At 37.3% G+C, this 7,631-nt stretch overlaps 1 long non-coding RNA gene across 1 annotated transcript; it reads left to right on the plus strand.

Annotated features, from left to right (window-relative positions):
* Positions 1-3,532: 3,532 nt before the first annotated feature.
* Positions 3,533-4,388, plus strand: LOC134200776 (uncharacterized). Its single transcript, XR_009975830.1, has 2 exons — positions 3,533-3,724; positions 4,228-4,388. It is a non-coding gene; the product is annotated as an uncharacterized LOC134200776 (long non-coding RNA).
* Positions 4,389-7,631: the final 3,243 nt, after the last annotated feature.

A 7,631-nucleotide genomic window follows, 5' to 3' on the forward strand; every position in this document is an offset into this window, starting at 1 on the left:
TTGGCCATTTGTAACGTTACTTATGTATAAACTGGAAATTAATTCTAAATTCAAATAAATTTTATTAAAAAAATATGGATTTAATTTTTCAGATCTTACTCACTGACAAGCATTTCACTCGGGAGATCCGTCAACAAAATTAGTACCTAGGCTACCTTCTGCTTAAATTTGAAATATGCGTGTGGCTGCTTTCGTTTCGATCCCAGTATGTAGGTATATTCTTGGCGAAAAAAACCGTATTTTATTTATTTATTTTTATTTATTTATTAAGTTGCACCAACAAAGTGATCATCAATACAAAACATTGACAAATTGACAAAAGTTCATGGCAGATGTCACCTCAATTATAGGTGCAATCGACAGTGCATTAACATCAAAAAAAAATATATATATATATACAGCTAAGATTTGATTACATTTCATTCATTGCTTGCTTAAGATTAATTTAATTGGGAGATGATCCGCGACAGGTTTTTCCTGTAAGTAGTGAGGCAATTAGAAAAAACATCTATTTCACTTAAAATAAGTTCAGCGCAATCGGACAACTCCGAAGGAACATTGACGGAGACCGCGCTACCGTGGACATTATTGTAGTCCCAAAGGAAAAAATAAATCAACTTATTATTTCGTCATTTCACACAATACATTTACTTTATTCGTTAATACGAGTGTGCATTAACAGTTACAAGAAAGCACCGTAATCCGTACACTCAAAGGTAGGTAGGCGGTGTTTGTGTGTGTAATTAGCGAAATATAAGAGGTAACAAAAGAAAAGTTTGATCCGAGCGATCCGCCCGCGGGTTTCGGTTTTGGCGCAAGTTATACGATTATAAAGAGTTTTACCATCAAATGTTGATCCTCAATGTATTGTTACGCACTTTGGAGACCCGTAGCTAGAAAACAAGTTGTTATTTTTAATTTTTTTAATTGCCAGTGTAGACAGACGAGCATACGGCCCTCCTGATGGTGAGTGGTTACCGTCGCTCATGGACATCAGCAATGCCAGGGACAAAGCCAAGCCGCTGCCTACCGTTTCTTAGCTAGACAAGTATGTATAACTAAAACTGCGAGATCGTTTGCGCTTCGTCCTTTAAGGTAGTCCGACAAGTTGTGAGAGTTGTCTAAGTAAGAGCGATGCTACGTTTTCGAAGTTGATGAAAGAAACATCTAACTCAAGAAAACATTGAAAAAGTTGCTACTACTGTATATAAATAATGCGGAAGTGGTCGTAATAGCTCAAAGAGACAGAAGTCCGGAAACCGTACCACGTTATTAATCACTCGACCGATATCGTTACTGTTAAAACCTTTGGAGTCGATGACTTGGGTCAAGCCTTATCGAGGCTGTCGGTACTGGCGGGAAAAAATGCAAATTGTCATAAGCCACGGGCGATTCACGAGCAGACATTCCCACAGTGAAGCGAACACGCCTCGGTAACGACAACAGAAAAATCTGTAAAATAAATGAATCAGTAAATAAATTTAAGCGAATAAGTCTGTAACAAAAAATACGGTTATTTTTTAAATCACCAGTTTAACCACATTAAAAAAAATATGTGAATGTTCAAAGTTTGAAAATGTCGGCATGACAATCGGTGTATTTAAGTGATTATTTATTAAACAGAGTTTTTCTCGAAACCTGGATATGAGGAGATGCTCGATTCTTCAAGCTAACCCATTGAAAAGATAGGATTGTTGCCGAAGCAATAACCCTTTGTTGTAGCATCGCAATTACAAGGAGTAATTTCCGAGAATATAGGGTTTTTTGTGGTCTATGCGCTAATGATTTAAAGAAGTCCGGCCTCGCGTGGAATACTACTGCTAACACTAACCGCGGCCCTATGAGGTCGTTTCTCCAGCTAAATAAAAATGAAGTTTAATTATAATGTCAAAAAGTTTTATTCAAACGTTACTTGCAGTACAGTGCTATAAGATAAAGTGTAGTGTACCACTGCCTCAATATTACCTTCAGATCGAGTTATGGTTACAATATGAAAACGAAACAAATTATATTTAAAGGTGCTTATTGCAAGTGAATGTATCAAGCGGACGAAGTTGAATAGACGTAGAGAACTGGATTAGCGCAGTGGTTCCAGGAAGTGTGAATGGATTCTCAGCTGACGGGTGGCGTGATGGTAAAACTGCAACGTATTACTTACTGCTTCATGGCAAAACAGGCAGAGTTACACATAGGTGCGGACTTAGAATATGTTTATCAGTAAGAACCTATATTGACTCAGAGGTGGAAACAACATTCCACGCAAGACTGGAAACTGGTAGAACTCATAAAGTTGTTGTTTGGATGTACATAAAAAATTAATAGGTAAGGAATATTGTCAGCACGCATGAATAGCTAACGAATAAATAATCCCTTCTTTCTTTGCCTCAAAACTGTTCAGCGCCCCTGTTCGACAACCGTTATACAATTTGATTGAGACTCCAGCCTCATGTCCGGTAGGTAACAGAATCTATATCATGTTGTCTGTAAACTCTGTTGCTAACTTACACAAGGTGGACACAACAAAGCCACAATCAGCCTGTTGCTTTAGTGCTATTGCGTTAGGTACCAACACGTATCGATTAATGGACCGTGTGATACCAAGTATCAAACAGTTCTACATCTGTAAATACCATCCCTCCTGGCTCCTGGCTGGGCCCGTGCTCGCCCATTTGTCCTAATGAAACTGGAAAGACATCCGGACCACCAGTATTCCCTTCCTCCTAAAAAAAACAACATCCAACGATTGCATGTTGCGGAATCACAAGTATAGAATCATAACGGACTCGGAATTTCAACTCAATAATTTAGCGGTAAAGCTAACGACGTAGCCATTTTAAAATAATATCCAACTAATTTCCCCTTCTAATGACAGTCAAAAGTTCACGTGAACGACTTTTGTATTGTGTGAAAGCACGTGAAATGCTAATTTATAAGAGATTAACCGAACGAGGTTGCTCTGGGCAATTTTTACGAGCAAACAATTGGTGTTTTCTTCGTTGATGACGGAAAATCGGATAATGTCCTAGATATAGTACGCACGCCGTATGTGGTTTGCCAGATATTTGGTTTACATAAAGAAACTACACGCACGCCACCTAACGTGCGTTGTATATAGACATGGACTGCGCTTTAGTGGGTGGGGTCGCCAGCCACTCCCACAGTAATACAGACTCATCAATATATCCAGGAGAATCTACGCGTGTGCTCAATCTGTAGGAGCTATTATTTATTAACAAAAAAATTTTTTTAGGAACAAATATAAAATTTTTTTTTGTTAAGTTTACATTTTCGTCATAATCGCTGTCGTAAATTTTGCAAGTGAATGCAACCTTTTTTAAGCATGTATTTACTTGCTAGGAGTAATTGAAACGTTTTAGTCCCAATTTTTAAGCCCATTTCGGATTTATACCAGGTTGTACGCACTAGACTACTAATTTCTTTAACCATCTGAATAAGCTAAGTAACTGACTTATATTATAAAAATACATACAACACAATAGTGACAATGAATCTTAAGCAATTTAATGGCTATATAAACTTGTTTGAAAGGAAATTTATTTGACATAACAAGTATAATAGAGTGATGGATGCTGACAACGACAATTATTGGTAAATATTAGAACTGCATTATACTAGGAGCGAAGATACGTCAAGCAGTCATGGAATCTAGTTTTAAAGGTTCCGTTATACAATTTGAAAGTTCGACCTCATGCCTCAAGTTTGGGTAACTCATGTTCCGATATCTAAGAGTTCTGATAATCTATACTTCTATATTAATATTATTATTATTAATATTATAAAGAGGAAAGATTTGTTTGTTTGTTTGTATTGAATAGGCTCTGAAACTACTGAACCGATTTGAAAAATTCTTTCAGTGTTTGGAAGCTACACTATTCCCGAGTGACATAGGCTATAATCTTTTTTGGAAAAAATTAGGGATCCTTACTAAAACTCCAATATGTAAAAGGTGTAAAAAACTTACCTAAAATATTTTTTACATCGTGTGCCCTGCGAAAACTATAGCTATTGATGATTGATGGCGATTGATATTGATGATAGAATAAAATAATGTACTACGACTTTGTAGAACACATTATTATTTACAAAAAGTGTCACGACAGCATATTATTATGTCTAACTATTATAGTTATGCTGCAATAAGTGTTATTTTATTTAAAAAAATAAAACAACGTCAAATATCGTTGAAATTTTTGTTAAAAACCCTAGCGGAGCCGGAGCGGAGCCGGAGCGGAGCTTGTGCGGAGCAGGAGCGGAGCCGGAGCGGAGCTTGAGCGGAGCCGGAGCCGAGCCGAAGCGGGCCGCTAGTTGTTTATAATCTGACGAAGCGTGTTGCAGATAATAATATGTACTTTTAGGTTATTAAACTACCTTGCATTTTGATTTCATAAATAGTAATAGTTAGATAGTTAAAAAATTGTTGAACACGAGATGAGATCAAAATTAAAAAAATTAAGAGTTAACAATACTGCGACTGTAAAAATAAGACTTAACACTATTGCGATTTGGAAATGTTAAAAATATAAGTGTACAAGTGCCCAATGTGACACTATATTATAAATTTTCATATACATTAAAAAGCTATTAAGAAAATCGAAATAAAGCCATCATTATCATGTCATTCATCATGAACAGTGGAGAAATAACTTAACTTCTATAGTTGGCTGAGTTGAGAACGCATCAATTGTTTTAAGGGCATGCGTCCATTTGTGTCGGTAATTTTGACATCCTGCTTCAGAACTAAAGGAAGTAGCCAGTGAAAGATGAATGACGATATTATTCAAAAGGTAATCATTCAAAATATATCAATATTTAGTAAAAGATATTATTATTGGAACGAAGTTCCTTATGGGACGATGCGGAGGGGTACCCTAACCGGGAAAAAACGTCCGTAACGTAAGTTTATTAGTAATGCACACAGTGTACGACTTAAATTTGTAATAACGTACAAAAAATAACATATTTTTTATCATTAATTGACCACGATCTCAGAGCGTTCGTTTGCGCAATACACTAACTCTTATGCAAACAACCGTGAATGAAGTGTACCACAATAAGTTCGCACGACCGTGGGTTGTTGCGAACTATCCAGTTTTATTTTCTTTATACCTCGAATAGAACTTAAAACTAATATTTTTATATTAAGGAACTTCGTTCCTATCCGGTGTCCCACGACACCACACATTTTTTTTTTTTTAGTTAGTCGACTCGAGCGTAGATATAACACGTTTTTTCTTCGAGTAAGGAACCAAGTGGTACAAGACCGTGTGGGAGGCTATCAATGCGGTGAACCGACCAAATTAAAACTGCCGTGGGAAGTCCCCTAAATGAGTGCAGTAGAATGGCCTCGAGCAGGGAGAGATAGCAGCACATCGTGATACTCATCAAGTCTGCCCCTTCCAACACTACGTGACGATCACGACCGCTCTGTCAAGAGTGACACGATTGAGAAGAAGGAACCAAGAAGGTTTTAAAACACCTCTTTTGTAATGCTGGCGTTCAAAATAGCGCATATACCAATTTTACACGTAGCTAAATCATGTTCACTAATGACTTCCATAGTCAAGAAATAATGTCGTTTAATAAAAATGAAGCCTGAAAAAATTAAAATTTGACTAATTACGAAATGGTTCCGGGTTGATAACTGAGACTGTCCTTATACCATACAATTGAGACTACTCAATCTACTGCTGATAGATAAAATAAATGCGTACTTAATATTATTTAGTGGTTCTCTACAGTTTAACGCCATCATAGCTGCATCCAAGATGATGGGAGCAGGAAGCGGCGTCTCAGAGACATGCAGACTAATTAATGCTAATAGATTAATAGCTTAAAAACACCCGCATCGTACACAGTACTTACTCACCATTAAAACTTCGCATTAGATACGGATGATCGATTTGTCACGAGCCATTCGACGTATTCTTTTTGGGGCGCGTAATTGCGTTATGAAGCCTGACCGTTTTGTTACTTTATAAACTTCGAGCAAAGTGGTAGGACCTCTTGTAAGTCCGCGCAGGTAGGTACCACAACCCCGCCTATTTCTGCCGTGAAGCAGTAATGCTTTTCGGTTTGAAGGGTAGGGCAGCCGTGGTAACTACACTTGAGACCTTAGAATTTATATCTCAAGGCGGGTGACGCATTTACGTCGTAGATGTCTATGGGCTCCAGTAACCACTTAACACCAGATGGGCTGTGAGCTCGTCCACCCATCTAAGCAATAAAAAAAAAAGCTCTAGTTGTTATATACGTTAATATTTGCTTACTAAAGTTGTGTTCGTTTTATTAGATTTATATTCTGTGAACCCTCACTGCGCAATGTAACCCAAAGTATCTAGAAGATGTCTCGCGCTCCGTTGAGACTGGCGGAATCTCAACGCGTCAATTAATTAAAAATTTGCGTTAGGTACTATACATTTCATAAAAATTTTCGTAATTCTTTCATGGCTATCGTCAACCTATCGATATTTTCGAGAATAATTCTAATGCAGTCATTGTTATTATGACTACTAAATTTTCCAACATCAAATAAGAGTCACTATAAAGTAAGAAGAAAGGAAGAATGTTTTGAAAGAAATCACAAAAATGGATGAACAACCAAATGAATGCTCTAAAAAAGTCTCCGTCGAAGTTTTGTTTATCTCAAACATTATTGATACATACACGATCTCAATAACTAGATATCAGATTGATAACAAAGCCGAACGCATCACAGCCGGTGTGCCTTCGATAAGCCAATCAAAATGACTTATGATAACAAAAAGATATAGTGACGTCAAATAAAAATATGAGTTTTTGGAACGAAGTTCCTTATGAGACGATGCGGAGGGTTACCCTAACCGGGAAAAAATGTCCGTAACGTAAGATTTTTCTATCTAGTTTGTTACCAACAGATGTCACTGCAAGTACATTCAACAATTCCTGAATCGTGGCGACGAGATGTTACACAGTTGATAGACTTTCTCGTATTTCTCTTGCTAAATCATACTTACCGGGCGTAGGGGATACCGTGATCATGCAGGCGATTCCCTCAAGACGAGGCTGCTCCATTGCACTGCGGAGTGGTTGACTCTTGCGATTATTTTTATTTTTATCAATAAAAAAAACATAATAAAAAATGTATACCCGAATAAATTTTTTTCTTTATACTTCGAATAGAACTTAAAATTAATATTTTTATAATAAGGAACTTCGTTCCTATCCGGTGTCCCACGACACCGCACATCTTTTTTACGGAATCGAACGAAGTACAAAATTTGAAAAAAGCAAACAAATTTGGTTCTCACAGCTTAATACATAATCACAACTCCCAATAAACGAAGGTCCTGGGAAAGTCTCTGGCTTCGGATGTTTGCCCGGCCAAACAAAAAGGTGTCGACGTGTTACCGATTTTCATGTAGACCTATTACCGAATGGATTTATTTGTATAATAATGTTTGTCCGGTTTCGGAAACGTAGGGAATGCAAACAACAGGAGCGTAGGTGAAGGGTCAAGAGCTCGTAAACACGTGTAGGCCGGGCATGAGAAAACGTGAGCATTCGAATACTTTATTTCTTATTCGTCAAATGAGCAATCGATTTTGAAATCGAAGCGCAATCCAGTAGTTGAA

Source organism: Bombyx mori, chromosome 3 (assembly GCF_030269925.1).
Source record: "Bombyx mori chromosome 3, ASM3026992v2".
Lineage (NCBI taxonomy): Eukaryota > Metazoa > Arthropoda > Insecta > Lepidoptera > Bombycidae > Bombyx > Bombyx mori.